The sequence below is a fragment of the Micropterus dolomieu genome, linkage group LG06, assembly GCF_021292245.1.
Source record: "Micropterus dolomieu isolate WLL.071019.BEF.003 ecotype Adirondacks linkage group LG06, ASM2129224v1, whole genome shotgun sequence".
Classification (NCBI taxonomy): domain Eukaryota; kingdom Metazoa; phylum Chordata; class Actinopteri; order Centrarchiformes; family Centrarchidae; genus Micropterus; species Micropterus dolomieu.
The window spans coordinates 27315411-27342308 of NC_060155.1; the positions used below are offsets into that span (position 1 = coordinate 27315411).

Here is a 26898-nt window from a genome sequence, read left to right on the forward strand (position 1 = left end):
AAAATAAATAAATAACAAATGAATAGATTGGATATCAAGACATTTTTGTTAACTATATTTATCGGGCACATTTATGTGTATATATGGCTCTTTAAGTTTCTGTAGCTTTCTTTGCTATTTAAGATGAAGCTTGGCATGTTATTGTGGTCTAGTTATTTTTATTTTACCAGGGGCTGGAAAAGAAAACATTTTGACCCTTCAAGCAGCTTTTTTAACATTTTTAAAAATTCTCATTTAAAGCCAAAGGCACTCCGCCGCCCTGTTACATTAGGGTGGGTGATGCCCTTTCTTTTAAGTGAGTATGAATGATAACAAGCTGCTAACAGGACTCTGTAGAGGCAACGAAGTCCCTGGTGGAGAACAGACTCCAACAGAAAATGTCAAGGCGTCTCCCTTTTAAGCGAGCTAAGATTTCCACCGTGAATTAGCTGGCAGATATATATATACTGTTTAGAGCTTGATCGATGACTGCTGCAATGGGTTTTTTTTTTTTTTTTTGCTTTGAGATCCCCCGATGTAATGGGCACCATTTTACTGTTATGATCATATTTTACTACTTCAGTTACGTATTGTTCATCCTTCCCTCTCGTACCCCCGCCTCTCTTCGCCTCTCTCTTTCCTCAAACTGTGTAGTAACCTTAGCTCTATTTTTCAATGCCAAATTATTGTTTACCTGTGTTTTGTCGACAAAAAAAAGAGAGAAAAATCAAGCAAGCCCCCATAATCTGCCCTAAAATCAGCTGTCTGCCTTAACTCAACCCTCCCTCCCCCCCCCACCTCCTCCCCTGAGAGATTTGGACAGCTGCTAAAATGAATCAAAGTGACCCTTTAGCTGCAGATTGGCATTTTACCAATAACCAGCTAGTTGGCGATTTATTACACTTATATGATAGAGATATGTAAAGTAAAAAAAACAAAAACAGGCCTAGTTTGAATTGTGTTATGAATCGGGGCATTTGAAATGAATCCAAACTCACATGTTAAAATTGATTTCTTCCCATCCCCTCCATGCGCGCACACACCCAGCCCTGCGTACAGTATATGCATGCATACGTAGATGATGCATACATATATTTCTGTTTATCTAACCTAGCTAGTTTCTCTCCAGGCTAACTGTATAACTGTAGGAGGTTTTTGGGGGGTTTCACAGCGGTGTGAGGGAAGCCGTTTTCCCCTGCGGTGTGTTCTTCTCTTAATTTTTTCTTTATTTTTATTTTTTAATTCCTAGATATATTCAGACAGTTATTAATCTTACAATGGTAATTATTCTTTGTAAAGCAAAATGTAGTGAGTGTGCGTGACTGTTTGCGTGTGTGTGTGTGTGTGTGTGTGTGTGGGTGTGTGTGGACCCAGAGGGGGGAGGATCAAGCCAAACCTTACGTATCTATCTATCTATCAATCTATCTATCTATCTATGGACTGATCTATCCATCTTATCTATGTGGCCCTCCTCTCTCGCTCTCCCCGCCTCTCCCCCTCCCCCTCCCCCTCAACGTTATTTGCTGTGTTTGTTCTTTGGAAAAAATAAAACATAAAAAAAAGAAAAAATGAAAATGCTATCACAATAAACTATAATAAAACATTCTAAACTCTAATCATGTCATTTTAATGGTGTTGTGGAGATGGGAAAATACAGTGTTTTGGGGGGGGAAACAATAACCCTACATGTGAACGGACCAATCATAATGGGTCCACATGCTGTTTAACTCTATCTGATTTATCCATTAAAATGAGCAGGGAGGGACTTGTGCACTCTTGGATCCGTGCTGTTTTGACCTTCAGCTGTCATGGAGATTGTATTCCCTGATGAAGGTCAGCCAGACGGAGAGCCTGCTTAATGAATGAAACATTTTTTAACTCTTATGTAGTCAGGGAAGGTTTGCATGTTCGTTGTATGTGCATAAGCTTTTCTTGTTTAAGCATTGCCCTACATGAAACTCCTACATTTTTTACATCATGTTACACTCTGTATGTGAACACATTAGCTGGTAGGCTACTGTAAGCATGTGAAGTGCTGGAGACGGTGAACTAAACAGCAATTTGGTACTCCTTTCTAATGTGACCTGTTAAAATTAGACGGTTTATGGTTAATTAATAGCTTCCCAACGCTTTAAAGCTAAAAATAAGCCATTGATAAGAGTAACTCTTGGGTTATGAAGGGTTTGTTAGCCTGGTATATTCATCCTCCTCTGGTATGACATGTGCTTTTTAGCTAGCTCTGTGATTCATCAGGAGAGCCGACCAATGGACAGTTTAACCACTTTTGTTCTGGACCAATGCTGCGTTCCAGACCGCTCGGAACTCGGAGATTTCCAGGGTGAAATTTCTGACTTCTGACCTCAAGGCGTTGCTGGTGCATGATGGTCCATGAACTAAAAACATGGCTGACCGTGACAAACTGATGGGTTTTTATCAAGTGTGCATACAGTCGGAGTACCTATAATAACATTGGCAACACATTTCTACATCAATGTACATGCAGAACAGGTTTGACAACATGATAGTATGTATAATTTTAATTAAATACAGGCAAATATACTTTATGTTGTTTGTTTGTGGTTTACCACTTACAGTGTGTGCTTCCATGGGAGCTGCAAGTCCAGTTGCTATTGACTTTAACCCTGCTTGTATGAGTTTTCTCTGAGTTCACAAGTTGGAACTCCGACTTCAAGCGGCGTCCCATGGTACTTTTTCTACTTGGAGGCCGGAAATGTCCGAATTCCGAGTTGCCTGGAACGCAGCATAAGAGTCAAAAGCCATGCTAGCCGCTCTGTGAGGCTTTGTATTGCCGTGCTCTGAGTTACATGATGTTAACTCAAGTACATTTTATTTATATAGCACAATCTGTGCAGTATACGACATCCTCGATCCAGATGAGGAAAAATAATTAGTTGGGGATTATCTGGCCCAATGTACCTTTTTCACAGCTAGAAAATAGCAGAGAGCACGGCTGTAATTAATACTATTAACGATGGCTCTGTTTTATTTAAGCCATGCCAGTGAGCCAGCATACACAGTGATAAGACTAAAACAGAGACCGATCTTCAGGACAGAGTTGGTCCTCTGCATGAGCTGAGCATCTGTGATCATATGCGTAGCATTGCTGTCAGTCACAAACCTCTTAACTTTTAAAATAGACAAATTAAAGTAAATAAAGTGTCTTAGCAGTGTTTTCTTCCACCACAAGCCTCCAGAAGAGCTTCAGCGTTCGTTATTTTTCTGTGTTGCGCAGCCGTTATAGTGCGTTTACTCCCAAGATTTATCAGATAAGCTGCCACCAGAAGTTATGCAACTAGAGTAAGAACTATCTAAAGTAATGTAAAAAGGACTATGAAATATTAAGGAATCCATCCCTGCTAGCCTGACTGCAGAGCTCAGACCAGCACTGATGAAAAAGAACAACATACAGACAATTACAGTAAGTATGTTTTAGGCAGTATAGTATTTAACAGTGAATGACTGACCAACATCTGAGTACATCATTTTAAATAGCTCTTTAGGACAGAGGTAAAATTTGCACATGAGCCATTTGTTATTTTTATGTTAGAAGCTGCCCGGAAAGAGCAGCTTCAGTGTGACTGCAGGATTAAGGCCCGTTTCATCTGCTCGAGTTCATGGTGTCTTAAATGTTAAGTGCTACATTTGTTGGGATTGGATGTGCGTCATCAACAGGAAGCTATAGGACCTTGAGTCTTTGAGATGTTGCCATTTAAAAAACATAATCTGTTCAATGCAGCAGGTGTGTTAACACATACTTTGTCATGATCTACATTCTTATGAACTCGGTTACATTATTTTCATCGCACACTCCTATTTATAGTCACACAGCAGTCGGTCAGTCCACCAACGCTTGAAATAGCTCAGGATTGCCATGAAATGTTGTGCAGACTTTCATAGTGTGAATTGTAATTACTCTTCATCCAGCATCATCGTCAGGTCCTAATTTAACAGACTAAAGAACTCTGAACTAATGACATTCCCATCAGCCTCAGCTGTACTTTGGACTTTGGTGCTAGTTAGCAAATGTTAGCATCACAATGCACAGCATGTTAGCAACACTGGAGCATGCTGTCGATGGCATTTAGCTCAAAGTACAGCCTCAGAGCTGCTAGCATGACTGTACTCTTGTTTTTCTACAGGTGTTAATCCTCATCCCTGCCTCATGCTGATTGTCATTTACCTTAAATAAAGTGCTCTGTTCCAGCCTTTAAGCACAGAGGTTTGCAATTACAGTTTTTCTCAGTTGCTTAAACACTATAAACAGGCTTTTGAACTAAAAATCACACCCATTTCCCTAACCTCTGCACACAAATCCCGTCATTTCTCATTGCCTACACCATGTGGTAGTTTAGAAAGCACTGATATTCAATATTGTTCGCTCAATTAGCACATGAACACAAGGAGTCATAATCGATAACATACCAATCAGAACCTTCAGTAGATAAAAGGGCCAGTTCATTCAGTTTTGGAACAATGGATCCAGAGAAATCTGAAGGAAGAGGTAGAGGACACCAGAGAGGAAGAGGAGGAAAAGCAGTGTAGGAGTAAGAGGTGAAGGATGAGGAACAGTAGGAGTTGGAGAAGGAAGATGAGGAGAACGAGAATCTCTGGCCTGTCCAAGACCAACGACAGGACGCTGAGGCAGAATAATTTCTTGTTTGGTGTGTTGTACTGTACAGGGGCGGCTGTGGTACCTCATGAGGTAGAGCGGGTTGCCCGTTAATCGGAAGATCAGCGGTTTAATCCCCAGCTCCTCTTGGGTTTCGAAGTGTCCTTGGGCAAGATGCTGAAGAGGTTCAGCATCTACACCTTTCCACCGGTGTATTAATGGGTGTGAATGGTGAATGCACTTTGAGTAGTCGCAAAGGCTAGAAAGGTGCTTTACAAATACAGAGCATTTACATTTAGTGGTGATGGAACAGTGGATAAGACCACTTGCCTTTGGTGTGAAAGACCCGGGGTCGATTCCCCACTTAAGACACTTAACCCCAGGTTTTTTCAGAGGCGTGCGGCTTCTGATATATACATAGCAATTGTAAGTCGCTTTGGAGAAAAGTGTCAGCTAAATGAGTAAATGTAATTTACTGTAAATGTTTCCTACCTTGAAAACCAACCCTTCCACCGTGTTAGCAAAAAGTATATGCCAGTGTATGAAGGGAAAATAAGTTATCCAGCTTTACCTTTTTACCTTTTTGTGTAATGCAGTATAGAGTCTTCTCTCGTCTGCACTTTCAACTCCATATCGCGCTATGATAACAGAACTTTGACTATAATTAAAGCAGAGGCACAATGCTCACTGTGCCGGATTGCCTAACACAAGCAGGTTTCAAGTCTCTGCACGTTCATGTTCAAATGAAATGAGCTGAAACTAGGGGCTGTCTGAAAGGGAGGGATATAAGTTTTGTTAAAAATCATTGGTAGAAAATGAGCGACAAAATGCGAAACACTGGTGCGGTCCTCTTGGGCGAGAGAATACAGTGTGGATGGCTTCCATGTAAAAAATGTCTTGTAACTCAATATTCTGTATGAGATAACTACTAATACAACCTACATGTATATATTTAATCATATTAGAAGTTTGTTTTTTTTGCAGAAAGCTGGAACTCAGAAAGTAGATAAAGAATGTGTGTGTGTGTTTAAAGGCCTCCTTCCTGATGGCCAGATTGTTATGATAAGCAAATTGCTGGTCGTGTCAGGGACATCCGCATCACTGCCAGTCCGTGATATGCACCATCATTTCATCATTTTAGGGCAGTCCAAACGGATAAAACAAACCTTACAAATACTTTACATAGCTATAGCATGATTCAAGAAGTAAAATAAATTTGGATAAAACTTTAAGGATACTTGATTTGGAGCTATAGCTTCAGCTGAACTCAAACATTGTTGGCTACGCCACTGATCTAGTGTTACACTCCAAATAATATCGTCAGACTCGAGTTAATATCGATGTAACACAACCAGAGCACATTCTTCTTCATACAAAAGTCACGTGACTGTACAGATTAGGATGTGTTATGCCAATGGTAACTAATGTAGCCGCTAGCCTAAAGCAGAGCATATCAGCACACTACAGAGGTCTGGTATACTGATTTCTATCAATCTCAACGCCTCCCGATATATAAAATTGTTTTTATACTTGTATTCTCGTGACATCATTAGAGGACATTTATCAGATTCGCGCAGCTCCTTCTAGATTCACAAGAGGCTTTTTCACAACTTTTTTTCCACGCGTGCAGTAGCACTCCACAAAACCGTGGAAACAGATGTTGATGTGTAAAATTGGTGCAGTTCCCCTTTAACACGACAATTACATGCACAAAAAAATGTCCTTTAATTGGTGCAAAAACACAACACTGTTATATGACAGACAGAGGTTTTGTCTGCATAACTGGGTTACAGGTAAATAATCTGCTCTAAATGTTCCACCAATCCATGCTGTTGCCGGGATGCCAGATGCATTTATTTACAGCACAATTATAGAGATACATAGTTTGTAAATACAAGGCATTCATGGTCAGATAAACGAAAGAAATAGAGACCCCCCCACCTTGTGCTCATGTCAGTCATAATCCACAACATGAAGTTTTTATTTCCTGTTGGCTTGACACTTTTCCTGTTTGCACAATCATGGCAATGAAGAATTTTTGACCCAGTGGCTGCAAGGTCCCTTAAACAGTCCAGGGAGGGCCTCAGAAAAACACCACTTTAAAACCACTATTACCGATATTTAATTCATGCATGAGGTCCACTACAGTGGACAGATAATTGGAAGCCATTTTAAACCATTTAAGTTATAGGACCATGTTTCAACCGCCACATGGCGGACCCGCAAAAGCGTTGTCTACAATTCCATTTGATTATTACCTTTAACATCTCTGTCATTTTGATATAATGCATCGTAAATTCAAAATAAGGGAGGGAAGTGGAGCAATGACTGTAAAATGCATGCACAAAAGGGTTCATTTTGGTGTTACTGCTGTAAGTCCATAACAACAACATACACTTTTAACACCAACATTTTATAAACTCTTGAACAACGTCCTAAAGTACATATTGTACATAGAAATTAGTTGGAACTTTTTCTTTTCCCAACCACACACACAGGAGGGACGTACAAATCATCAGTGGTGGACGAAGTATTCAGATTCTTTACTTAAGTAAAAGTACTAACACCACACTGTAAAAAAAAGTACTGCATTGAAAATGTTACTAAAGTAAATTTGAGTAAGTATAATCAAGAAAATGTGCTTCAAGTGTTAAAAGCAAAAGTACTCACTGTCCTGTGACTGCTACACTTAGTATAAATATTAAATATTGGGATTATTATTTTTCCTCATGCGTTAATGTAAAGCAGGATTTTAGTGTTGTGATGTTGAAGCTGAAGTGGAGATCTTTAACTATTTTATATCTTAATTTGTAAAATGAATGTAGTGAAGTGAAAAGTGCAATATACTCCCTCTGAGATGTAGTGGAGTAGAAGTAGAAAGTGGCATGAAAAGAAAATACTCAAGTAAAGTACGAGTATCTCTAATTTGTACTTAGGTACAGTATTTAGTGGCTGTCCACCACTGAAAATCATAGGTGTTAACATACCCACCTTCTCATCTTCTAATGCAGTGATTCACAACCAGGCGTACAAGTACCCCAAGTTAACCAGGGGGTACATGGAAAAATAGTGAAGCTCCACTAATTTGTACACATTTAAATTGTGATTTGATAATATGTATCCACATATTTTACTACACAAGTAAGATTACCAATTTGAGTCATGCTGATATTTATAGCTAATGTCACAACAAGTTACCAACAATGGTGGTCTGCACAAGACATGCCTTCGCTTTTCACCAACCTGTAAGTTGAACTGCACAAAGACTAGTTGGAAAAAGACAACAAGAGGCCAAAAGTAAAGATACCGTAAAACTTTAATTAAAAGCCTAGTCCCATTTAGACGCCTGTCCTTTTTACTGGCATCTTGTGGCTAAACATTTTCATAAATAGACACAGGTCTCAAATAGACGCCTGGATGTATAAAACCTCTTAAAGCCCACCAGGTTCTTGCTGAACATCGTTAGATCGGTTATATTCTTCACAATGTAATAGTTTAGCCATATTTTATGGAAACAATGAGCTCCAAAGTACTGTTCATTTAGATATACCGGCATAGTGACGGTATTAGAGGCCTGTTTCTGAATTAAAGGGTGAGTTCAGTGATTTAAGGCGGGACACCACTGTCCAAAATGATATTTCAAGTTATTTTGCTACTATTATTACCATACTTTCATAAAATGTACAAAACAATCTTGATTAATATATATAAACATGATTTTTTTTGTCTATTTTAAACCTAGTTCGTCAACTTCAGATAGATTAAATCTTATCTTTGTTAGCCTTTTCCAATTAAATGTCTTTTTAAAACTCTCCGTATTGAATCATGTCATTTGAAAGTTTGTTTTCCAGAGAACAACTTTGGCTATTCCATACAACAAAAATTTATAAGAGATGTTCATGTGACAAACAGCCAAGTGTATTCTGTTGCGTTAGCTAATCTTTCTCAAAATGACATATTTCCTGTTCGCCAAGTCATTTTCCTCGCTCTTCAAGGCATTTAGAGCTTTATCATTTTACACATTGTTTCTTAGGTCTTAAAGCAAGATATTTACAGAGTTTTTATAAAATATCTTTTGTCGTTTTCATTTTATATGACATGTTATCTGTATATATGTGGAAAAGAGGCTATATTTTCAATAAATCCATGATAAAACAACATTTTGATAAACTGTTCTGTAAATTTCTGGCCTTTTTGGTATTTTATCACAATAAAACAAGATAAAAAAGTCTTATTAATGTGCTGGAAAATGGATTTGTGTGCATATTCAACGAGAAATAAAGCCTATTTGACTGCGGTGTCTCCCCTTAAGCAAATATAAAAGCCTGGGCTGTTAATTTCAGTTTTACAATACTGTAAATGGTTGAAACCACTTGGCCAAAACAACTATTGAACAAGACCATAAAGGGGTATTCAGGACCACCTGGTAGGTCTGTCGGGTAAAAAAACCGTGGGAGCCACGATTCTAATGTCTTATCCATTAAAACAAATTAAAAATAAACCGCACAAAAATCCCATTTGAACTGAATTAACGCTCGTGTGTTTTTTTTTTTTTTACCATGCCTCCATGAGAACTGAACGTCACACGGGCACGGCGGGGTCAGTGACCGCGCACGCCGCCTGTTTGTCTGTACGAGAGGTCCTCGGGAGCGCGCCCCCCCACACCCCCCACCCTCCCCCCTTGGCCGAGGAAGGTGAGCGAGTGTCTGGAGGGGAGGACTCGGGAGCGCGACCAGCCGAGGGATCGATCGGATTAAACTCGATTTGAGTGAAATTAACACAAAGGAGAGAAGAAGCGACGCACACACCAGTCGGCGAGGTCGCGGATGCGAGACACGCCGGAGAAATATTTCATGAAAAACAAACTTGAACTTTTTTTTTTTTTTCCTCCTCCTCTGCTTTATCTCTCTCTCCGCGTCTGTTTATTTATATTTCAAACGAAAAAGGGACCACGGTGGATTTTTTTTTTTTTTCTTTTTCTCCTTCTTTCAAAGCAAGCCAGCGGAGATACAAACCCCACTAACGAGGAGTTGATTTGATAAAAAAAAAAAAGCCCGAAGTGACCGAGCTTGTTGGGTAAGCTGACTGCATTTTTAAATTATTTTCACCACGAGTGTGATGGTTTCATAGCGACTACTGAATTAAAACCGTCCGGATTCTCTCTTAATAGTAAGTTTTCCGTACTTTTTTCCTCCTCCATCGCGTTTGGACTCTTTAATCCGGCGTACGAGTTTGTGGGGTTTATCATCCCGATTCATTCCGGGCTAACTTGCCTCGACAGACGGTCTTCAAGGCTGCTGGGTTCTCATTTATTTAACGTGTATGACTTATTCCCAGCAGAAAGTCATTGAAGGTCCGCGGGGCTGCCGTCCATGCCGACATGCTAACAATAGCCAAGTTTAGCTTTGCCACCCGCTGCATCGCTCACACACACACACACACACACACACTAACACACACAACAGTCCCATTAGTTAGTTGAAAAGTGGAAAATGTCCACGCGCAACACGGAGAAGCCTCTCAGCTCTCTTCCCCTCCTGTGTAACTTTGTGTGATGTGCAGTCATTCAGTTTGTCTTTATTTGTTTTAAAGTAAAGAGTGCGTTAGCTCCGTTAGCTAATTGTGTTGGAGCTTCCAGGAGACACGAGGTGGCCCGAGCGTAGAGGTGAGTCACTGGCCGACTGAGTGAGCCTCCTCTCGGGGAGGGAGGGAGGGGGGAGATTCCCAGCGGAGGGTAACGTACTTGGCATTAATCCCCCTCTTTTCGTCCAAGAAGAGAACCGCGTGGGTTGAATTAAAATGTGTCCACATTAAAAGTATATTTCTGCTAATGGATTTAGTTTTTATTTATTCATTGAACTACGGGGGCCGAAGTGTCCGAAGCAGTCGCTAGTTTTATTGGAGAGGAGGGAAGCTAGTGTGAGGCCAGGCGGTCATTCCACACAACCGTGTTTCTTTTTTTTCCACCACGTTTTTACCCCCGTTTCACCTGTATAATTAAAGAAAAGAACACTCTCGCCCAGACATAGAGGGTTATGTTGGAGAAGGGAAGGTGTTTATTTTTGTTTGTTTGTTTTTTTTACTTTAATAAAAATCCGAAATGCAAACGGTCGTTCATCTTTGCTCCGGGACGACGTGCTAAAACGCCGTTGATGTGCTAATTAGCCGCGCTAGCTGCTGCTGCTGGAGGTTTAGCCCCAAGCGGCTAGGACACAGAAGTTCAGCTAGCCTGTTAGCCGCCGCCGCCGCCTCCTCCTCCTCCTCCTCATTGTGTACAAGCCAAGACCTCTTATCCCCCTCTTCTCCTCCTCCTCCTCCTCCATAACCTGCTCGGGGCGGTTATCACTTGACTCCGCATTACCTCCCGGGCAAGGAAAGTAACTTGAACGCATCATTGTCGAGGTTAAAAGTAACTTTCTTTATTTGTTTTTTTTAAACGGCCCCTTTTCCGCTTTTTGTTATGAGAGCTTTGTTTGGTAACGTTGTATCCGGCCGGCTTAAGTTTTGCAATGTGCTACTCTTGTTTCTTAAAAACACCTGCCGGTTCTCTTGTATCGTTACGGTAACGCATCCATCCTGCTCTCTGTCTCCCATTGTGTGTTCAGTAAGTCGGTCAACTTGCATAATGGTCACCGTCTCTCTTTCTCTCTCGCCGCCCTCACGCAACTTTTGCTGTGCTGTATCCGAGGGGGAAACAAAACAAGCATGCACACGTTTACTACCCTTTTTTATTCAGCCTGACACTTCACTGTACTTGCGCTTGTTAGTTGTTGTTGTTTTTTTTTTATATACATAGCCTCCACCTCCTGTCGGCAGTAGATCCAGGAGTTGCTGCTACCCCCACCACCACCTTGTGTTTGTGAGCCAAGATGGCAGCTAGTCATGTTTAGCGGGGGCCACAGAGGGATAGATAAGAGGCCCCGACCACACACACACACACACACAGTACACAACAGATGTTCAGCACTATTTGGCCTCTCTCCCGTTTGTCTCTCTTTTCTTGTGGTTAAAAGTTGAGGCACTCCTTCTCAACCTTTAGACAACAAGAGGCAGTTTGAGCTGGAGCTTGGACACGCTGTTTAAATGTTGGGTTTTTTTGCATTTTAAATTAATATATATATATATTTTTTTTTAAATGGCTTCATTCAGGCAGATTTGTGGTAGTTTTTTCTTTTGTTCAAACTCAAGTTGGCTTTTCTGGAAGCTGTGTTGGTGACCTTGGAGTTGCTTGTCTTAACTTAAATGGTTTAAAAAATAAAAAATCCAACACAAACAAAACTTATCACGGTATTTTCTAGATGTGCTGAAAATGGTCAAAATGTAGTGGAAAAACACTGAAACACTTTCACCATGTTTTTTATATGGGGGGGGGAAACAAATTTTGTTTATATAAACATTAAAATTACAGCTCAAACTCATCCTCAGCACTGCTCCATTGAATGTAGTTTATTTCTGTTTACCATTTTTATAATTGCTTCTATTTATATATGTATATTGTCTACTAAGTTGCAGAAGGGAGTTGCAAACTCAATTTCACTCTATAACCTGCTGTATTGTGACAAAAATAAATTACCTACCTACAGCCAATACCTTTATGTAGACATATAAAACCATATCAAATTTGCATTAACATTAAAGCTGTTATACAATCTATTATCAGGAAATGTCCCCATGCACATTTACATGAATACAAATAGTAACTGCAATGAGCCCAACAACTGACACAGAGTCTTGTGTAGGAGTGAAGCGTTTTCTCTGTTGGGACGCTTTTACAACGAATTTGACGATTGCCAGATTTAAAATGAACAATATATGTTGGTTGGGTGACTAAACCTTGTAACGTGTGATCATGCGCACACCTGCTTCGTGGAGACTGTTGCTAACTTTGGTTGATGCTGGACCGTATTTACCAAAGCGCGCTAATCAAAATTTGTACCATGGTTTATCATTAAACCGGTAACCGTTTTCATCCGTAGTCAGAGGCAGGACCGCGCAATAAAACAGTAATGATACTGCGATTTTAATTTTCCTCAAGTGTCTGATTCAGTTAATTTTGAGTTGTGAACAAATTGGCTCTTAATTTTTCTCTTACCTCTGATTTGGGACGTGATCTACTGTTCAAGTGTTTCAAACCACAATTAACCATCTGGTTTCTTCAACTTTTCACCCAGGAGCCAAAAAAAAAAATCAGTCTTTAAACTTGTTAAAAAGAACAATTATTTTACATTTATCGTGGATAATTATCGATATTGAATGATATGAAACTTCTTATCGTGATTCTTGGCCATATCGCGCAGCACTAGTCAGAGGGCATGGAGGGATAATACAGGCGTTAACATGGGAAACAACAGGAAACAAGCATCTCAAAATCTAAATGGTGCTTTAAAAGTTACCGGAACAATAGCTTTACCTTATAAATTGCTTGTTCGGCCCATTTAACTAAAGCAAATATGTAGTGTTAATGTTAATCCTGTGTGCTCAGTACCAATAAAAACTAATGTAGTTTAGAAGTTTCTCATTTCCCTTTTTCAGTCCAATGTCCAAAATGTTGTTCCTCGACGTGGCTTCACACAAAGGCTGGGAAAGCCCTGCCGCCTTACGTTGGGGGTTATGATATGGGTTTACACCACATGCGGCGAGGTGACTCATTTCCTACGAAACACAACATTGAAGTTAGGCATTTAATTGAGATTTCACAGAAAGATGCAATTTCAATTTCCAGTGCAATACCCATGCGCTTGATGCTCGTTCTCCACATTTATGATCTTCACCACACATTCAAACACTTTGTGATAACCATAAATATTTAACCGTGCCGCTGTCGTTCGTTGGGATAATGAAAGACGCGCTTTGTTTGGAACAGGTGTCCGTCAGTGAATAAGCTCTTCACTGTTCATTTGACCTATGAATCATTAGTGCTATCTATCTGAACATTTCACTTTCTGGTGACCTTTTTTTTAGGTTACATGCTGGTTCAGGAAGAGCAAGAAAGATAAAGTTATAATGTAGGAAAAGGGTCCGGATGAGGAGAGGACAACGGTGAAATAAGCGCTTGTGTGGACAGTCAGTAGTGCCCCTGTTGGCATGCAGAGAGCACTGTGTTGTGCTCTGCTAGTGAAAATGACCATTGTTCACTTCTTTGTCCATCCCGTCTCATTTTTCTCTCTCTGCTTTGTGTATCGACCAACATCCCATGCTGGTTATCTTTTGGACACATTCAAACACAGTGTGTAAATATGTATACCAACTCAAAACTTGAGAAAATAGTTTTTTGCACAGTTTACTTGTGAGTTGTGCTATTGAGTGACAAAATCCCCACAAGTCCGGCCTGCTCACTAGTTATGTGGCGACTCTTTTTACGACTTGAGGCGAATGTAGCACGTTAGTTTTGGACGTTGCCTTTTTCTCTTTCTGTCTTTCGCCCGTATTTCTTCCAAATCTGAATGAAGTTACCCTTTCACATAGGGCTGGGCAATAAAACAACAATGATGATTATCGCAGTATAATTTTCCTCAATATAACAAACTAGCCTTTAATATTTTTTATAAAAATATTGATTTTGTTGAGGGGGGGGGGAGAAAGGGTCTGAAAAAAGATTTACTAATCATATTAAACCTGTTTGGCATCAAGTGTTTGTCACATTCTGACCATAAAGAAAAGTTTAACCACACAATAAACCATCTGGTTTCTTTTCACTCAGGAGCAAAAATCAGCCTTTAAACTTTAAAGAAACAATGATTTGACATATATTGTGATAATTAGCGATATGGAATGATCTAAAATGTTTTTATCGTGAACACATTTTTGGCCATTTCGCCCAGCCCTACTTTCACAACCCTTTTATCCGTTCACGTTTTCACAAAACAAGTCACATTAAAGGCTGCTACATCTGCCGTGTGCGTAGCCATGCGTTTATACTATACCAAAATGCTAGTTAGCTGTAGCGTTATAGCGTCCACTGTGGTTACTTTTGGCGGATGAGCAAGCTAACTTTCGGTTTAGCCCTCCGCTAACTTGAATGGCGGTTAAATGACACACATGCTACTCCCTTTAGTCTTTTAAATGTTATCGACCGAATGGATCACTTTCTGATAGTGAATTGAGTCATTTCCTGTGGGTTGTAATCAAAAGTCAAGTAAATTTCACCAGCAATTGCGCTGACATGTTGGCACTAGGGATGCACTGAATGTCGAACTTGAAGCATTAGCACCTACTCACATACTTGGTCCGTTTAGGTGCTGAAGTTGACTAACAAATTTTAAAATTTGTCCAGAGATAAGCAACTGTGTCAGTATTTTGCAGCTCTACTTTGTTTTAGTAAGAACAAGGTGGTATAAGGGTATCATCAAGATACCATGTCACTGTCAAAGTGTCTGTGGTTGCATGAAACCGCCTCAGTACCTCAAAGTAATATATTTTAAGTAGGCAGTACTTTAAGTTAGTTACTGAATATTAAATCCTACTACAAAGGGTGGAATTTCCACCGTGAATGTGGGTGAAATGTACCCAAAACGCCCGAGTTATGAGTCAGTAACCACTGCTGTCGATTTTCAAACAGTAACCTGTGCTCAAAGCACAAATCTGAGCAGCAGCTAGTCCTCTCAGGCCATGCTGCCCTTAACAGCTGATCAGTAGAGCTCTTCACACAGCCTCTCAGCAAGCTCTTCAGCCTGCAGACACTGCCAAGGCAGAAAATGATATTTTCTTAGCTACAGAAAGAAACCCGACCATGTGATTTATATATTTAGTGTTTAAGTTCTGAGGTACAGGCGATTAATGTCCCTTTAAAAGACAACTTAGTATAGTGCTTCACATATATTAATTGAAAGCTGCAGGCTGATAAACATGTTATTGATTTCAGCTTTTACACGATTTTTAAAGTTGCAAATCCACTTTATCTGTATGCCTTAGGTAGGTCTCTGTTCTTACAATTGAAGGTTAAAGAAATAAGAAAGCACAATGACCGGTGTCGTTGGCTGGTAGCAGGTGCCATGACTTGTTTATCCAGTTAGCAAGCAGTGATGCAAGGTTTTGGGATAATCTAAAACATGGCAGGTGGGGAATACTCTTTTGGCAGTTGCATTTAAAAGGCCTGCATATTTCACCAACATGACAACTTTCCTGAAGTCACAAAAACATTCCCTGATTATCAAACTTGTATTTTCGGAGGTGGAGGACACGGCCTGTCGGTGTTGTTCCCTGTGCGGGGCAGAAAGCACCTGATGCTGCCGTGCTCCTGCTGGACAGTTCACTGGTGAAAGTCTGGTGTTGGGTATCAGAGCCGGTGTTTGTTAGGGGTGGCCATTTTGTCTCCTGTCATCATGTGTCGTGGATGGCAGCCCTGTTAGCAGACATGAGAAGTGGTGCTGTTTGTTTCCCATCTCTTTCATCTTGCCTTCTATCGCTCCACCCCTCACCCACTCACTCCCCATGCACTCCCTCCCTCCTCTTCTTTCATTCTCACCCTTTCCATCTCTTTCTCTCTCTCTCTCCATCTTTGCCTGCCTGTCTGTTTCCTCCCCCCTCCTCCTCCAGCCCTCATATCCAGCCAAAAGGTTAGTGGGGGTCTTTAGCACCGTGGTGACATTCAAAACTGAGTGTCATCACTGTCTCGCTCTCGCTCTCGCGCTCTCTCTCATCCCTCCCTCCCTCTCACCTGTCTCTCCTGCTGACCCCCCCCTCCCTCCTCCCCCTTTCCCTCCCTCCTCCGCACTCTCCTCCCCCATCCCCCCATCCTCCTCCTGCAGCGAGGGCCTTCTGGACCAAGTGCTGTTCCTGGAAGAGAGGCTGGCGTTGATGCAGCTCTGAAGTGTTTGTGTGTGGGCTGTATGTGTGACAGAGGAGACGGCCTGTCAAGTACATCTCTGACCCATATGTGTGCGTGCCTTGAAATCTGTCCTCCTGACCTCTCCCGGGATCCTTCAGCTCTCGTTCGCCATCTATCTAACCTCACTGCTGCTGGGGAAAACAAATAAACAAAACTAAAACCTAGAGCGCTTCCCTGGGAATATGTGGGAGTTTTGTGTCATTGTCGCCGCCGCTGCTGATTCCCTCAAAGCCACGAAAATCTCATCAGTTTCCCGGCACGCGCTGTTGTTTAATGGCGCCGTTGTGGCATCCATGCATCCTTCCACCTCTCCTCATTTTCTATCACCATCTTTCCTCCTTGACTCACACGGCTGATGAAAGGTTAAGTGCTGCTTGCTTCGTGGAATCAACATCCAGCTAGGCAGACGGAGATGGTCGGAGAGCGGCGAGGTTTATAAGTAAAGAGCACTGTTCACCACAAGAAAGAGAAGCTGTATGTATCTCTAGAAATGTCCATTAAACATGTCTCTATCACACCTCCCCTTAAATGATATTGATGGTTAATGCTGGTCATTATTTGTTGCACTCTGATGACTCAAAACGCCAGCAGCTGGATTTTTACCCTGCCGACAAATGCCACTCAGCCACGGTTATAAAAAGAAGCTTGCTTAGGAGATCAAACCCACAACGAAAGCACTTTTGATCCTGTAGAGCGAATTGACTCTGGGAAGGAAGGACAAAAAAATAGGGGGGTGTATGCATCCCGGGGGAGAAGTTACCCCACAGCTTTATAGGACGGACGCTGGAAGTTAATTGGTTGTTAGCAGGCAGGCGGGGCAGGCAGGGGAACCGGCCAATCTCTGGGGACACAGAACGGACCTGCCTATCCCATTGGTCTAAAAGGGCATGTCAATAGCAGTGATTGATTAGGCAGGTGTGGGGGTAGCCTTGTCTATACTGTGTGTGCGCTCTTGCATAAAGGGATATTTTAGTCAGTATTGTGGGAAATTCATTGTGAAAACCCTGTTCTTTGGAAGCTCATGTCTTAGTCACATTTTGCATAAAAATGAAAATCAGAAAAGTACGGCCTGTGACGTTCTTGTATCTCAAATGTTTCCAAAGCTTCGTCATCATACTTTCTCTGCGCATAGATGATAAATCTAAACAGCGGTGGGGGTTTCTGAACAGTCGGAAGAGACTCCCGGCTAGCAACAAATCCTGTAGTTCTCTTTAAAAGCAATACCCTCTTTGAAAGTTTGAAAAGAGTTGCAGGGGTTTCCCCCCCCACCCGAAGCCTGTAGTGTGCCACAGTGATGGCTCATTTGCATCACTGAGCACAACCGTTTTTCCCCCCCTCACCTGGAACTGTTTGATGGGGATGAGATCTTTTTAAATGAATCAAAGGACGCGCAGCTCTGTCGCCAGCGAGCCACGCAGTCTGAGGGGAGAGGTGACCTTTTTAAGAGAAGATGCGCCACTTAATGAATCCTCATAACAAGTATAACGGGTGGGGGGGGAAAACGCTTTGTAAACCACATTTTGGGGCAAAGTCATAAAACATCTTCAGTGTTTTATTTTACCCGATTTCACTGCTGATTCTTCACATGCAGTTTTTATGTCTTGGTGACATTGAAAGTGCAGTTATTGCTCTATTCCCATTCATTTAGAAAGCCTCTCGGTCTTCACAGTTTGAAAAGATGGCTGCCGATGACTTGCCTATAAGCACTTTGGTGTACCTGACATCATGACCTCCCTTCTGACCAGAGTTAAGTGTCAGTCGGATGCTACAGTAGACTCATAAATGAGTCAGAGGTTGAACGTATCTCATGTATGAATGGCGTTTAGGTGTATAGATGTAGTGTTTAGCTCAGAACGGAAACCCATTGGATTTTCCAGCAGTTACGTCATTCACTGACTGTTGATTAAACCAAATACTGGCAGTGAATTCTTAGAGCCAAAGTGCATCAAACATGGAGCTGCGTAGATCTGGTAAAGAGGCGTCACTCTGACGAAACTAATACTTTGAAGACACCAGCTTTCTAAGGTTAAAGTTATTCTGTTTCTCTTTGTGTCTTGTGTATTTCTCATGATTTGCCCTTTCCAAATTATTGTTCAAACGTTTTTGGGATCATGTATCTCCTAGTGACCTCTTTCAGTAGATGGTGCCAGTTGTTTCAGCAGAGGTCACCTCTGTGTTTTTGCACCGTGTTGAGGAAAGTGTTGTTACTGTTTGAGGCCGTCACCTTGGCAGATGTGCATCATTCCTGAGAGCTTTTCTCTGCTCTCCTCGTCATCACCACTACACATCCATGGCTAGGTAGCTCTACTTAACACTATATTGAACCCTGTCTCTCTTCGAAACAAGCAACTCAAATACTGCTTCCCATCCTGCATGGGATGGGGCTGATCTAGGCTACATCCACACTACTACATTTTTGTTTAAAAACGAGAACGATCTCAGTTCCCACCAGTGTTTTAGCTGCGTTTCAGTGTGGATCTTTGTCTATATCAAAACGACTAAAAACGCACATCTAGTAGCCGTTAAAGTACACTAGGCATGCGTGTGAAGCAGATTGTCTACTCCGCAGTTGCAGAAGATTTAGCGAAATCAGAAAGTTTATAGCAATAGAGAAGAACCACACCGGAGACGACGAGGTGGATCAGGTGCTGAGTGGAACACTGGAGTACAACGCGACTGTGGCGGCGGAAAACGGACCGGGAGTCATCGCAAAGCATTGGATTATATTCTCAAAGTATGAAACATATTACACGTGTCCAGTAAAAGTAAATGGACACGTGATTTACTTTACCGGACCCTCTCGGGCCTCGGACCCCCCCACCGTAGTCTCTCCAAAGCCTGTGGGAAACACTTGAGTAAAAATGCACATTCTGACTTTTTTAATTTATGCAATGGGGCAAAAAAAGGCAAAATAAATGGCGGGGGAGGTGAAAAACTGTCATCGGTGCATCCCTAGTCTGGACAGGAGGTGCAAACGTAACGAAAACACAGCAGTGCGTATGTAGTATTAATCTCCCCCCCCCAACACTCAATGTCATCATCACATACACGGCCGCATACCTCACCTTGAAACCGATCCAGGTGACTTTCAAACACTGCACTCACTTTCAGAGACCCTATAACGGGTTCTTTAGCTCAGTGAGCACATGCACACACACCCCCACCCCCCCGCCTGTCTCTTGGCCTCCATGTCCTCTGGGATCAGACTGGGAGCCGGCCAGTGGTTTTTCCTACCACATGGTAAAAGCAGGGAACAGATTGGATAAACACAGCCCTTTCCTGCTGACCCCCCCCTCCTCCCCGAGACACACATGCACACTGCGCACACACACACTGTCCATTAACGAAGCAGCCGTGCGTAAAATAACCAGATTTTCTCTAGCTTCACTGCTTCTCTTTCTTCTCTCGCTTTCTTGATCTCTCTCTCTCTCTCTCTCTTTCTCCCCCTCCCCTCCTCTTCTCTCTCTTCTCTCCCTTCCTTCCTTCCTTCCTTCCTTCCTTCCTTCCGGGCCTCAAATCCCAGCCCCAAACACACGGCCCTGCCTGCATCCCCTCACTTGAGCGTAATTACACACACAGCTAGCCAGCTCCTGCACGCTGTCCTCCATTTGGGAACAAAGGTATAAATTATAGCGACTTAGATCCTAGTGGTAATGGGAGGTGGGTGGGTGCGCACGTGTTCTCCAGAGGAAGAGGGAGATCACTCGCTACTTCAGGTGTCTAGTTAGGTTGTGTCGACTGTGCAGCTTGTTTCTTTGGCTGTTTGTCTGTGTCTCAGTGGAAAAAAATGGTGTTGTTGACATGGCAGATATTTCCTGTAGTAAAGCCTGGAGGCTACAGACGGTTTAGCTGCCAAACTTTCAGCAGCACAGACAGGACTTCATTGAGCCGCTGTTTGCTTCCTTTCACCCCACAGCAACGCCGCATACATGGTGATTTGGAGGTGGTAGGTCGAGTATGATGATTCACATTCGTCAGGACTAATAAAATCAGTTTTCTTAAATGAAACTTAATAAGGAGCCCTCTCAGATCTAAAGAAGAGGACCGCCACATGCAAATTGTTCACAAGATAATGAAGAAATTGAAATGAACACAGGAACTGTTTTTGAGAAGGAAGAAGTTATTCACACCAGATAACATCACTGACTAAAACTGCTTCACGCTGACAGAAGTACTGCTTAGAAACTTGGAGACTCTTGTGGGTACATGGTCACCTGCACCATCACCGACAAATGTATTCGTACAAGTTAGGCGTGTACCGGTACACGAATCTCGCCGCTCGGTACATTTTCAATACAGCACAGGAAACTGCATTTTTTCCAATCCTTTTGTATTTTTATTTAAATATTCTGTACCGTGCAAATAACACTTAGGCCAGTCCGCCTACACTTGTACGCTACTGTGCATGTCGCTGTTTACTTTGCAACGACTCGCGGTCTGTTTTCCGCCGCCATACTCCTGTGTTACATTCTCTCACACACACACAAAAAAAAAAAACTTCATCAGCATTTCTTCACCAAATCTTCTGCAACGGAATAGACGATCTGCTTCATGTTTACACCGGCACGCCCAGTGTGTATAGCCCTGGTTCAGATATTATCTATTCATTTGAAACTAGTAACTATTTCCATTTTACTAGTATCTGTTATCTCTTACTAGTAAGAATGAAAATGTTACCATCAACAAGCTATTTTACTAGAAACCACAGGAAGTTGAATGAAAATGTTACTAGTAACTAATAAATGGATATCTGAACTACAGAGCCCTATAGATTTCAATGGAAAATGTGCAATTAGTCACAAGTAACTATTTGAATGGTTACTAGTGACTAATATAAGTAGGCTACTATTAGCTTTTAAATAGCGGCAAGTAAGTTTTTAAGTAATAAATGTTAAAACGGCTTGCCATAATCAAAATTAAAACAAATTCATAATCAATAATTATCAGGATAAATGTCAAATCATTATTTTTTTTTAAGTTTAACGGCTGAGTTTGCTCCTGAGTGAGAGTTGAAGAAACCAGATGGTTAACTGTCTTTGGTCAGAAAAACACTTGATGCCAAATAGTGGATCACTTAACAAATCAAGGCAGAACATTCAAAACAAATATGCACAAATTAATTTCAGTAAAATGTTTTTAGCCCCTTTTCCGCAACAAAATATCTTTAATAGAGAAAGTATTATTTTATTGCTCAGCCCTAACACAACTGACTAAAGCTTAGTGCGCACTAAAGGAGTTTTTGCCCGATTTGCCGGTCGGCGAGCTCGGCTCACCGCAAAACTTTTTTTACTCACCTCCAGCTCTCTCTGTAGCTCAGACGATCTCTGCTACCTGCGTTTGCTAATCCATTAATTTGCTAATCCATCCTTTCACCCAGATTGTTTGTCTTTATAATTTCTATCTTTATAACAACAAACAAAAGCTGTTTGGTGTGCAGGTTCTCATCATTTCCCGTTTCACATTTCACACGTGTTTTCTTGAGGAAAAAGTGGTTTGGAGACCAGCGTCGTGTGACAGAGTCGCTGTCAGCTCGTGCAGTGTGACCCTGTCACCAATCAGTCACATAGTGTGAACGCCACAACGACTTCAAGACCGCCGTCATACGGCAAGTTGTGTAGTGTTAACGGCACGGTGATCAGCTAACGCTGAAAGTCATGTAGTCTGCACGAGCTTTAAAAATGCACGCTCTTTTACCATATCCATCATATCACCTTTTCTCTGATGTATGGTCTCAAATCTACAGCGAAACTTCTCAGTACTGTGACCATCTCTTCTGTACTTTCCACATGTGTGTTCATCAAGTGCAAGTTTATGTATCTGTTAAAATATGACAAGAACTTTTTGATAGTGTTGGGCATTGATTAAATGAAGGCCCATTTCTTATGCACTTCAAGGAACGACTGTAATACTGCTGGCTGGCAGAAATGGCGTTCTGTTGCAGTAACTTGGCGGTGTTTTTCTGTGGTTTCAGCTCTGCTAAATGGATGACCCTGATAATTGTGGTTTGACAGAGCTGCACAGTTGGTGTAAATTCTTGAGCCTGGCTGGTGATCGCCAGTTCATTTATCAAGTCTGCTGAAAGTACATGTGTTAAACCCACTCAGTGATTACTTATGGCTTCAGGTGAAGTGGAACTGTTAATTATATTGTTGGACTCTCACACTTTTGCCTCCAGCAGTCACACAACACTTTTTTATATTTCTTGTCGCTTGGTTTATACTGGATAATAAACATGTCGGCCGCTTCAAGGTCAAAGTCCTGATAAAGTAGCTCAGGTTTTATTTTGGGACATAGTTTGCTTGGGGTTACAACACACAAGAAAAGCTAAGGAAAGGCCTCCCATCTTGAAACCATCTCACTTGTCAGTTTTTTTTCCCCCCAGGAATTTCCAGTAGCCAACGTTGGCATTAGATTGCGTCAATATACAGGACAGTTAGCATGACCACATTACTGCTGTCTCTCAGAGCTGCAGTGAGTCAGTTGTTTGACCAGGATGAGTCTGTTCAATGTTTTTTGAAATTTCATCTTATCACTTTTTAAAGCGAATGTTTTTAGGCTCAAATGTGCTTTAATTGGTCTTATAAATAAGTGGAATATTTTTTTTTATAGTTTTGGACTGATGGTCAGACTAAGCAAGACATTTAAAGACGTCGCCTTGTGCTTTAGGTTTTGTTTTATGGATCAAATGATTGATCGATTAACAGTCAGCAGATGAGTCGTTAGTTACATCCCTTCGGTCTTCCCTTCTTGTATTCCTCCAGCATTTAGTGTTATGACATTTTATTCCAGCTTGCTTTGACATTTATCTAAACATGTACAAGTTCACCCAAAGCTTGTATCGCAGTACGCCTTGAAACAACAATCTGCAAGTGTCTGTTTCAGATAAACGGTCCGATAGTTGCCACTTTTCCCCTTATCACGCATTCTTTTCCATTCAACATAACTATTTCACTTTCACTTGGAGTCTGTGGAGCCATTAATTATGACTACTTTTATATTTCAATAGAATAGAGGGTATTGGCATTTGCACAGGTACATTGAAATTCTTGTCCATATCTCAATCATCCTTAAAAAGGCAAACAAATACAGTAAGTATAAAATAAAACAAAGTATATACACATACTGATAAATACTTATTGCATGTTATATATTTCACATGTTGGAGGTGAATTTGTGGTATCATGACAGCATAAATCACTAATATGTGCTACGTTACTCAGCATTGGGTAATCCACTTAATGGTGTTTAAAAAGCAGTGTTGGTGCACCACTAATAATAGAGAAGTGGAACAGCTATCTCGCAGCAGGGCGATGGACTTTATCTTTTCTATTTCATTGAGCGTGAACATGCTTTCACCTCTGAAAACGCAGATAAACATCAGCGTGAGCTTGTGAAACCACATGAGTGAACACAACTTCTCAGTTGTGCCACTATAATTTCTTTGTCTGTCACTGGGTACTTCTCTGATATTGTGCAGGACTGTAGGTCTGAGGGCCTGTTGTGCTGCGTTAACCACCTAATGCTGAAGGTAAAAGAGACATGTGGATTAGTTGTGAGGCTGTTATCAATAAATCTGTTGATTTATTTTCTTTTTTTTTACATGTCAGGGGAAGAAAAATCACAATTTCTCAAAACCCAAGTTGAAATATTCAAATTCTTTTTTGTCCGATTAAAAAGTCCAAAACCAATACATAAAGAAATCCAGAGAATATTTGCACTGAATTTAAATTTATGGCATTTTTGCATGAAAGAAGTTCTCAAACGGTTAATAAAGTATCAAAATAGTTGCTGATTAACTTTCCTGCACCAAACTAATTGATTATTTGACTAATTGTTTCAGCTCCAATGTGGAATTCAAATTGTGTGTGTTTGTCAGAAAAAGTGCTTAATTCAGTTGAGTGAGTCTGAGTGCATGCTAATGTTTGGATGTGGGTGTGTTTCCACAGGTACCAGTGAGAAAATAACATACAATCTTGCGTGAAGCCTTCTCGGATGCCAAGAGACAACACAGCCCTTTCATGTTTTTATCAGTTAAAAGGAAGCTGTTGTTTTTTCCAACTTGGAAAGTTATGAAGGCAGAAATGGTTTGCTCCCTCATCTTGATGCTTGTGAAAGGGGACAGTACCTGGTGTATTTGATTGGCAAGCGCTGTCGCGGTGACGTTTATGGCCGAAACGATTAATCGATTAAAATCCATCAACACAAATTCTTTGATGCTTCGTTTAATCCAGTTAACTTTTCCGTTTATTACTGTCGCACATCGCGCTTACGCTGTGAACACGACGTGATTAAGTGCAGGAAGAGAGAGAAAACAGAGGGACAAAGAAGAAAGTGTCCAAAGTCTGGGATTATCTCAAGCTAAAGAAAACAACAACTCTGTAATGTTACCGTAAAACGAAAGTTATGTCGCCTCGGCAACAGCACGACGGCGCCTTATCAGAGAGTAACCAAACAGCAACTTTAGCATTTAACTGAAATCATGATTGAAGTCAAAGTAAGCCGCAGACCTCAGCTGAAAATGTCCACACGTGCGTTTGTTGTTCTTTTTGGGCCGTGAGTTGTGACCTCACAGTCAGGAGTTAACCGGGTGTCGGGGAGCTGCACCTCCAGCTCTCTCTGTAGCTCAGACGATCCCTGCTACCTGCGTGTGCCGATCCATCCTTTCACCCAGATTATTTGTCTTTTATAATTGCCATCTTTATAATAACAAAAAGCAGCTGTTTCGTGTGCAGGATCGCTCATTTCCTGTTTCACATTTCACGTGTGTTTTCTTGACAAAACCTGGTTTGGAGACCAATGTCACCACCACCGGCAGGCAAAATCTTCTTAAACGATGCATCGATGAATCGTTGAAATCTATAGAAGCTTCGAATACTAAAATCATTGTTGGCTGCAGCCCTAGTGAAGTTATTTAGGGTTTCTCAACAGCCAAAACACATCTGATATTAGTGGCAAATTACTTGATCTGTCCTGATTTTAGTTCTTTACAAATACACTTTATTGTTATTCATTAGTAGACGTCAAAAATGACAGATTTTTTTAAAACCGTTTTAAAACAAATTGAATACTTTTTTATTATGATGGTTACCAGAGAGCCTGAGATGCGGGAGTTTGGTGAGGTGGGCGAGGAGCATTTGCATTTAGGGCACTACACACTGGCGATGCCAGTGTTACACTTAACATGCGGCAAGATTGGGTCCAAGAAATATGCGTCTGCTCCCGAGTCCACTAAGGCGAGCCAGGGGCCAGGGAATTCAGCATAGCGGGGCCTCGATTACATTCTAGGTCAGGGGATTAGTGAAGAGGAAACTTTGCTCACCAGAACCCCCACTGCTCCTGGCGAGCCTCTTCTTTTGTTTGGAGGGGACAGGTGGCGAAGACGTGACCTGCTTGGCTGCAGTAAATGCACCCCCCCCCCGCCTTTCATCCTCTGTAGAAGTTCGGCCTGCGAGAGGCGGACCCGGTCCATCAGCACTGGCTCCTCTCCCAGTGGAGTGTCGGAGCTGGTGAAGGCTGGGGAAACTGGGGAAGCACCTGATCCTACTCTTGTGAGAGGTGGAGAGTTCACTGGTCCATAGAGCTGATTTTCAATATTGCACTTGTCGTAACAACCTTAGCCAGCGCTTCATGTTCCCAGGTGACGGCTGGTTTTGGGCTCATGGTTCAGTACATTTTCAGTCCAGCAGGGAAGACAAAATGTAGAAAATTATATTTTTGTCATTTATGAAAAATGTAAACATTCAAAAGCTCATCGGCTGTAATTCTTAATTAAAATTATTGCATGTTGTCGTTAAGAGGTGATGATGAGACAGTGGATAATGCCTTTGATGTGAGAGACCTGGGTTCAAATCCACTATGAGACACCAATGTGTCCCTGAGCAAGACACTTAACCCCTAGCTGCTCCAGAGGCAAATATAGCAATTACAAGTTGCTTTGGATAAAAGCGTCCACGTAAATTAATAAAAATAAAATGAAGAAAAGTCTGTAATGCTCCATTGTACGACTGACCTGTTAATTCTTGAACAGCTGCAGCTTGCGCTGGTCTAAACATTTCCCAGGAAAAGGTGAGCAGTGAAGCAGTGAAGTTTAGCAGTAAATGTACAGTGTTGGTTATAGTCTGTCAGTGAATAAAGGCTACCTATGCTGAGGGTGTCCACTACAATACAGCATCTCTGGATCACTTCAAGAGAAGGTGGAGAGCCTGTATTTTTGACAGTTTTGAAAGGCCCAGCTCTGGGATTTCTAAATATATACCGTGATACCACCCAAGCCTAGTTGCACTATTAATATAATTTCAATTCCATGCGTGCAGGATAACATGGACTTATTTTGCAAATAATTGTCTGGGTCACAGGGCGAACTGAACATCCTGTACCCAAAGGTTCGGGGTGGATACATGTACCATTACACCCCTAACGGATGTGGGCTTACCTCCTCTAGACTCCTCACCGTGTGTGTGTT

The 26898-nt window shown here is 41.6% G+C and overlaps 1 protein-coding gene across 3 annotated transcripts in view; it reads left to right on the forward strand.

Annotated features, from left to right (window-relative positions):
• Positions 1-9354: 9354 nt before the first annotated feature.
• Positions 9355-26898, forward strand: part of chd7 (chromodomain helicase DNA binding protein 7) — an 85688-nt gene continuing 68144 nt past the window's right edge. For 2 of the 3 annotated variants that reach the window (XM_046051135.1, XM_046051137.1), the window contains exon 1: positions 9355-9685. The gene's annotated coding sequence lies outside the window, so the exon portion shown is untranslated. The other variant, XM_046051136.1, reaches the window with a different exon arrangement.